Genomic DNA, 9,196 nt, shown 5'->3' with positions numbered 1-9,196 from the left:
TAATTAAGATTTTTTGGAAAATCTATTCAAAAACTCTTATGAACTCAAGAACACAAAAATATCAAAGTCATGATTCTTAACTGATTCAAGAAAATGAATACACCATTAAAAGAAGAATTTTACCACGAGCATGATTCTATATTTAGTTTTCTTAAAACCTCATAACCAATTCGGATCGATCGTCTTTGCGTTCGATTTTCACACCATTTTTTTGCTTCAATCTATCAAATTCACAGCTGATTTTGCAATTTTGAATTCATATTTTAAATTGTGACTAAATTTCGAATCCAACGATATATAATTTGTGAATTAATTCGTTGATTGGGTGATTTTTGGAATTTTTGTTCATAAGATTTCATTGAAGATGATGAGAACACTCATCATGGCAAGGAATAAATCAGGGTCAAATCCATGTGGGTCTACTTTAGGTTTCTTCTGCAAATTTCATGAACCAACCATAAAACCGTGAAAAAGTCTTTAGTGCAAAAATATTTAACCCAGTGGGCATGTAACATGCAAGTTTTTTAAATTTCTTATTTTAGGTTTTTTATTTAGACCATTTGAATAGAAATTAAAATCATAAATGTATTGTAAATGGTATTTTATATGTTTAAATGGATATGAAACCGCCGAGTTTCATGCTGGTATTACGGGTCTGAACAAGGTTGGAATGACCCGGCTAAAGGGGAAGATGATGATTAAGAATTTAAATTAAGAAGCTCACTGTTCGATTAATCAAAAGAATACGAATCATACACCCTCATGTAACATTGAATATGTCCCTGAATGACATTTTCAAAGTTATCATTTGTGCAACTTCACCATTTCGGTAGCATTGATTGGCCATTAACTGGTGGATGAATTTAGAGATGTGTTGTATTTTCTAAGAAACGTGTAGCATTTCCAAGTTAGGTAGCATTGCTATGATCTTTATTATAATTCCTATGACCAGCGTTCAACAATTATAATGTCATTAACTTCATATAATATTTTTGTATTGATCTTATGGAAAATTCTAAGGTGAAGTCATCAAATTAACTTTTTTGGTGAAGTCATAAATTTGTCCAATAAGAAAGCAGTGTTAACTTAGTCAATGTCACGCAGGATTATATGGTACACACCATTACTGTGTACCCTCTGTGTACCTCATAGATCAAAATCTTGAATCTTCACCTTCTCATCTAAATCCAATTTTTCAGGTTCATCTTGTGCATCCATAACTCTCTAGATCTATCATTAACTGTTTGAAAACACGTCTAATTAAGATTTTCGAAAAATCTGTTCAAAAACTCTCATGAACTCAAGAACACAGAAATGTCAAAATCATGTATCTGAAGTTCTTTAAACAAATGAATACACCATTAGAAGCATAATTTTCATCTAAGAGCATGATTCTATAATCAGTTTTTCATAAAACCTCATAACCGAGTCGGATCGAGCGTGTTTGTGTTCAATTTTCATGCCACTTTTTTGCTTCGATCTATCAAATTCACGACTTATTTTGCAATTTTTAATACATATTTTATACTGTGGTAAAATTACGGTTCCAACGGTATATAATTTGTGAATTAATATGTTGATTTTGTGATTTTTGGAACATTTGTTCATAAGATTTCATTGAAGATGACGAGCACACTCATTTTGGCAAGGATTAAATCAGGGTCAAATCCATTATGGGTTTATGTTAGTTTCTACTGAAAATTCCATGAACCACCCATAAAACAGTGAAAAAGTCTTTGATGCAAAAGTATTTAACCTAGTGGGCATGTAACATGCAAGTTTTTGAATTTTTTTGTTTTAGGTTTTTTTTAGACCATTTAAATCAAAATTAAAATCATAAATGTATTGTAAATGGTATTTGTGATGTTTCTGGATAGTTAATTGTTATTTTTTATGTTTAAATGGATATCAAACCGACGGGTTTCATGCTGGTATTATAGGTCTGAAACATGGTTGAAGTGACCCGGCTAAAGGTTGAGTACGATGATTAAGAATTTATTTATTATAAATAAAATCAATATAATAATTTCACCGTTAGATTAATCAAGAGAATGAGAATTATACACCCTCATGTAACATTGAATCCGGCATCTATTGACTTTTTTAAAACGATCATTTATGCAACTTCACCATTTGGGTAACATTGATTCACCATTAACTGGTTGGTGATATTAGAGATGTATTGTATTTTTCTTTGAACTGGGTAACATTTCAAAGTTGGGTAGCATTTCTAGGCTCTTTATTGTAATTCCTATGACCAACATTCAACAATTATAACGTTATTAACTTCATATAATATTTTTGTATCGATCTTATGAAAAATTCTACGGTGAAGTCATCAAAATAACCTTTTTTGGTGAAGTCATAAATTTATTCAATCAGAACCTAATGTTACTTATTAAATGTCACACATGATTACATGGTGCACACCAATTCTATGTACCTCATAGATCAAAATCTTTAATCTTCACCATCTCATCTAAATCCAGATATGCATGTTCATCTTGTACCTCCATAAATATCTAGATCAATCATTAACTGTATGAAAACACGTTTAATTAAGATTTTTGAAAAATCTGTTCAAAAACTCTCATGAACTCAAGTACCCAAAAATGTCAAAATCATGATTCTTAACTAATTCAAGAAAATGAATACATCATTAAAAGAAGAATTTCACCATGAAAATGATTCTAAAATTAGTTTTTTCATAAAACCTCATAACTAATTCGGGTCGAGCGTGTTTGTGTTCGATTTTCACACCATTTTTTTTTGCTTCAAATCTATCAAACTCACAACTTATTTTTCAATTTTGAATACATATTTTAAATTTTGATGAAATTTCGATTCCAACGATATATAATTTGTGAGTTAATTCGTTGATTTGGTGATTTTCGGAATTTTTATTCATAAGATTTCATTGAAGATGATGAGCACACTCATCTTGGCAAGGAATAAATCACAGTCAAATCCATGTGGGTCTACTTTAGGTTTGTTCTGTAAATTCCATGAACCAACCATAAAACAGTGAAAAAGTCTTTAATGCATAAGTATTTAACCTAATGGGCATGTAACATGCAAGTTTTTGAAAATTTAAATTATAGGTTTTTTTCTTTAAAACCATTTGAATCAAAATTAAAATCATAAATGTATTATAAATGGTATCTTATATGTTTAAATGGATATGAAACCGTCAGGTTTCATGCTGGTATTACGGGTCTCAAACAAGGATGAAGTGACCAGGCTAAAGGGGAAGATGATGATTAAGATTTTATTTAATTATAAATAAAATAAAATTAAGAAGTCCACCGTTAGGTTAATCAAAAGAATGAGAATTGTATCCCCTCGTGTAACACTAAATCTGTCCTCGAATGATTTTTTCAAAGTTGCCATTTGTGAAACTTCACCATTTGGGTAGAGTTGACTGACAATTAACTTGTGGATGGATTTAGAGTTGTGTTGAATTTTCTAAGAAATGGGTAGCATTTCCAAGTTGGGTAGCAGTGCTAGGCTCTTTATTATAATTCCTATGACCAGCTCTTTATTATAATTCCTATGACCAGTGTTCAACAATTATAATGTCATTAATTTCATATAATTTTTTTGTATTGATCTTATGGAAAATTCTAAGGTGAAGTCATCAAATTAACTTTTTTGGTGAAGTCATAAATTTGTCCAATAAGAAAGCAGTGTTAACTTAGTCAATGTCACGCAGGATAATGTGGCACACACCATTACTGTGTACCTCATAGATCAAAATCTTTAATCTTCAGCTTCTCATCTAAATCTGAATTTTCATGTTCATCTTGTGCATCCATAAATTTCAAGATCAATCATTAACTGTCTAAAAACACGTTTAATTAATATTTTTGGAAAATCGGTTCCAAAACACTCTTGAACTCAAGTACACAAAAATGTCAAAATCATGATTTTTAAACGTTTCAAGCAAATGAATACACCATTAGAAGCAGATTTCCACCACGAGCATGATTCTATATTTAGTTCTTCATAAAACCCCATAACCCATTCAGATCGAGTGTGTTTATGTTCGATTGTCACACTATTGTATTGCTTCAATCTATTAAATTCACAGCTTATTTTGCAATTTTGAATACATATTTTAAATTGTGATGAAATTTCGATTCCAACTGTATATAATTTATGAATTAATTCGTTGATTTGGTGATTTTCAGAATTTTTGTTCATAAGATTTCATTGAAGATGACGAGCACACTCATTTTGGCAAGGATTAAATCAGGGTCAAATCCATTATGGGTCTACTTTAGGTTTCTTATGAAAATTCCATGAACCAACCATAAAATAGTGAAAAAGTCTTTAGTGCAAAAGTATTTAACCTAGTGGGCATGTAACATGCAAGTTTTTGAAATTTTTTATTTAGACAATTTGAATCAAAATTAAAATCATAAATGTATTGTAAATGGTATTTTATATGTTTAAATGGATATGGGTTTCATGCTGGTATTACAGGTCTGAACTAGGTTGAAGTGACCAGACTAAAGGGGAAGATGATGATTAATTTTTTTAAAAATTATAAATAAAATAAAATTAAGAAGCTCACCGTTAGATGAATCAAAAGAATGAGAATTGTACACCCTCATGTAACATTGAATATGTCCCCGAATGACTTTTTCAAAGTTGCCATTTGTGCAACTTCACCATTTGGGTAGCATTGATTGGCCATTAACTTGTGGATGAATTTAGAGATGTGTTGTATTTTCTAAGAAATGGGTAACATTTCCAAGTTGGGTAGCATTTCTAGACTCTTTATTTAAATTCCTCTGACTAGTGTTTAAAAATTATAATGTCATTAACTTCATATAATATTTTTGTATTGATCTTATGGAAAATTCTAAGGTGAAGTCATCAAATTAAATTTTTTAGTGAAGTAATAAATTTGTCCAATAAGAAAGCAGTGTTAACTTAGTTAAAGTCACACAGGATTATATGGTACACACCATTACTGTGTACCCTATGTGTACCCTATGTGTACCTCATAGATCAAAATATTTAATCTTCACCTTCTCATCTAAATCCAAATTTTCATGTTCATCTTATGCATCCATAAATCTCTAGATCTATCATTAGCTGTCTGAAAACACGATTAATTAAGATTTTCGATCAATCTGTTTAAAAACTCTCATGAACTCAAGAATACAAAAATGTCAAAATCATTTATCTGAACTGTTTTAAACAAATGAATACACCATTAGAAGCATTATCTTCATCTAAGAGCATGATTCTATAATTAGTTTTTCATAAAATCTCATAACCAAGTCGGATCGAGCGTGTTTGTGTTCGATTTTCATGCCACTTTTTTGCTTCGATCTATCAAATTCACGAATTATTTTCAATTTTCAATTTTCAATACATATTTTATATTATGGTGAAATTAGGGTTCCAACGATATATAATTTGTGAATTAATATGTTGATTTGGTTATTTTCGGAATTTTTGTTCATAAGATTTCATTGAAGATGACGAGCACACTCATTTTAGCAAGGATTAAATCAGGGTCAAATCCATTGTGGGTCTACTTTAGGTTTTTTTTGAAAATTCCATGAACCAACTATAAAACAGTGAAAGAGTCTTTAATGCAAAAGTATTTAACCCAGTGGGCATGTAACATGCAAGTTTTTGAATTTTTTTATGTTAGGTTTTTTTTTATTTAGACCATTTGAATCAAAATTAAAATCATAAATGTATAGTAAACGGTATTTGTGATGTTTCTGGGTAGTTAATTGTTATTTTTGATGTTTAAATGGATCAAACCGACGAGTTTCATGCTGGTATTTCGGGTCTGAAACAGGGTTGAAGTGACCCGGCTAAAGGTTAAGGATGATGATTAAGAATTTTTTTATTATAAATAAAACCAATCTAAAAATTTCACCGTTAGATTAATCAAGAGAATGAGAATTATACATCCTCATGTAACATTGAATTCGTCATCTATTGACTTTTTAAAAACGATCATTTATGCAAATTCACCATTTGGGTAACATTGATTCGCCATTAACTAGTTGATGAATTTAGAGATGTATTGTATTTTTCTAAGAATTGGGTAACATTTCAAAGTTGGGTAGCATTTCTAGGCTCTTTATTGTAATTCCTATGATCAGCGTTCAACAATTATAACGTTATTAACTTCATATAATATTTTTGTATTGATCTTATGAAAAATTCTAAGGTGAAGTCATCAAAATAACTTTTTTTGGTGAAGTCATAAATTTATTCAATCAGAACCTAATGTTACTTATTAAATGTCACACATGATTATATGGTGCATACCATTACTATGTACCTCATAGATCAAAATCTTTAATCTTCATCATCTCATCTAAATCTAGATTTGCATGTTCATCTTGTACATCCATAAATATCTAGATCAATCATTAACTGTATGAAAACACGTTTAATTAAGATTTTAGGAAAATCTGTTCAAAAACTCTCATGAACTCAAGTACCCAAAAATGTCAAAATCATGATTCTTAACTGATTCAAGAAAATGAATACACCATTAAAAGAAGAATTTCACCACGAACATGATTCTAAAATTAGTTTTTCATAAAACCTCATAACCAATTCGGGTCGAGCGTGTTTGTGTTCGATTTTCACACCATTTTTTTGCTTCAAATCTATCAAATTCACAACTTATTTTTCAATTTTGAATACATATTTTAAATTTTGATGAAATTTCGAGTCCAACGATATATAATTTGTGAATTAATTCGTTGATTTAGTGGTTTTTGGAATTTTTGTTCATAAGATTTCATTGAAGATGATGAGCACACTCATCTTGGCAAGGAATAAATCAGGGTCAAATCCATGTGGGTCTACTTTAGGTTTCTTCTGCAAATTCCATGAACCAACCATAAAATAGTGAAAAAGTCTTTAATGCATAAGTAATTAACCCAGTGGGCATGTAACATGCAAGTTTTTTAAAATTTTAATTATAGGTTTTTTATTTTAGGCCATTTGAATCAAAATTAAAATCATAAATGTATTGTAAATGGTGTTGGTGTAAGTCCTAGAGGCCAATACTCTTGATACTTGTATCGAATTATTTATTAATAATAAAAGGCTTTTTCTTTATTATGTTTGTTTGATAAAGTCCCTCGAATAGCTAGTCCGTTTAATGTATCAAGTGTGACTTAATAATGAGATTCCATTAAACATAAGGACATTATTCTTAAAGTATCCGTAGTTGAGCTTTGTTGTGAAGTGTGATAAGATTAAAGCATTAAGACTATTATGTATATAGACTGATGATCACATCTCATGGATCATGGATAAGGAGTTATCAAGTCTTAAACATAGGTAGGAATATTAAGAGTAATATTTATACTAGATTGACCTGCTATGAGAATACTATATAGAATGTTATGCAAAGTGTCATAAGTTATTCTCATGGTGATAACGGCGTATACCACCCATTCGACCTAAAACCACTATGGACCCTAGATGTAGAGTCGAGTGCCTTGTTACTGATCAAACATTGTCCATATCTGGATGACCATAAAGACAGTTGATGAGTACTCCACGAAGCATGCTGAGGGACATGGGTGACCTAAATGTAATTTTCCCATCCTGCGTAACAGGATAAATGTCTATTGGCCCAATATTGAACTGGATAAGGATGACACGGTCTATGCCTTATGTTCAATATAGACATAAGGGCAAAATGATAATTGTACACATTAGTATTATCACAAAAGGATTTGTCAGATCACATAACATTTTCGTGTCTTGGGTTGCAGTGATGTGTTGCTAGATACCACTCACTGTTTATTATGTTAAATACGTGATTTAATATAATTGCCAATGCCGCAAAAACCTACAGGGTCACACACAAAAGGACATATTGATGAGAGATATAGTAAATAAGGAACACCGTAAGATACGGTGCACTTAAGTGAATTGTAGAATATTATAAGGTACAATGCACTTAAGTAGAATACGAAATATGGTAAGGTACCACATACTTAAGTGATTTTGGTATATCATACGATATGAGCCACATACACTTAAGTGAGTTTTTTAGCTTACAACCCACACAAGTGGTTCTATAAATAGAACCCTTGTGCAGAAGCATTTGTACAGATGAAATTTTGTTTCTCTCTCTCTCTCTCACTCTCACACACACACACACTCAAATCATTCATTCGTAGCAGCTAGCACTGAGATTGAAGGAATCTGTTCGTGTGGGCTGAGTAGAGGCGTTGTCACCACTCAACATTCGTGATCGCTCCTTAGATTTTCATCAAAGGTTTAAATCACTACAAGAGGTAATGATTCTATCACTGATCATGCACATTCGTAAGGATCACTAAAGGAGAATTTTTTTAAATTCCGTTGCATTTTGGATCGCTATTCTCCTTCAGTGATATCAAAGCCACTTACGAAACCATGCATCTGATAGTTGTTTATTTTCTGTATTTTTTGTATTAATACGATTAAAAGACAGAATGAATCAAAGACTAAACGAGTAATTAAATTTGGCATCATGTGTGTATGATTTGGATGATTGATGTTGACTATGCTTCAGAATCCGACGTTAGTATAGTGAAACAGCGATACATTGATTGTCCATAGGTTACATAATTGAGATTGATCAAGTTATATATACGATATAAGTAATTCAGATGCAAAATATGATATATATGATATACTGTCAGATTCCTTTGAGAGATCAATGGTCATTTGCTTCAGAATCCGACGAAAGTATGGTGAAGCAATGGCGTGTTGATCAATCATACTGAATTAACAATCGAGGTGTGTTTGACGATATGAAATTGGTGCATTAGGGTTCATGACGGTACAAGGGTTATGATGTCAAAGAGTGGTGAGATTAGGGTTGTGACTGCACAAGAGTTGTGCTTTAAAGTATCAAGTGTTGATGCGAAAAACAATGTCGATTTCAAATGAATTGTTCATAAAATTTTGCATCGAGGTGCTGCCCCTGCAACCCTCGACTAACTCTGCGTAGTGTGATCAGTCACCGAAATTTAATTAACAGAATTTAAATTAATAATAATAATAATATGTTTATTATTATTGTCTTGTCGTGATCAGTTATGACCTTAATTTTCCTTTATTTTGTTTTTGGGAATTTAAAATACGACATGCGTGTCATGCCTCTCTTTTAATCTCTTAATGTAACTTCTTTTCTCATCTCATTCCC

Source organism: Lathyrus oleraceus, chromosome 1, assembly GCF_024323335.1.
Source record: "Lathyrus oleraceus cultivar Zhongwan6 chromosome 1, CAAS_Psat_ZW6_1.0, whole genome shotgun sequence".
NCBI lineage: Eukaryota > Viridiplantae > Streptophyta > Magnoliopsida > Fabales > Fabaceae > Lathyrus > Lathyrus oleraceus.
This window is presented reverse-complemented; position numbering follows the sequence as displayed.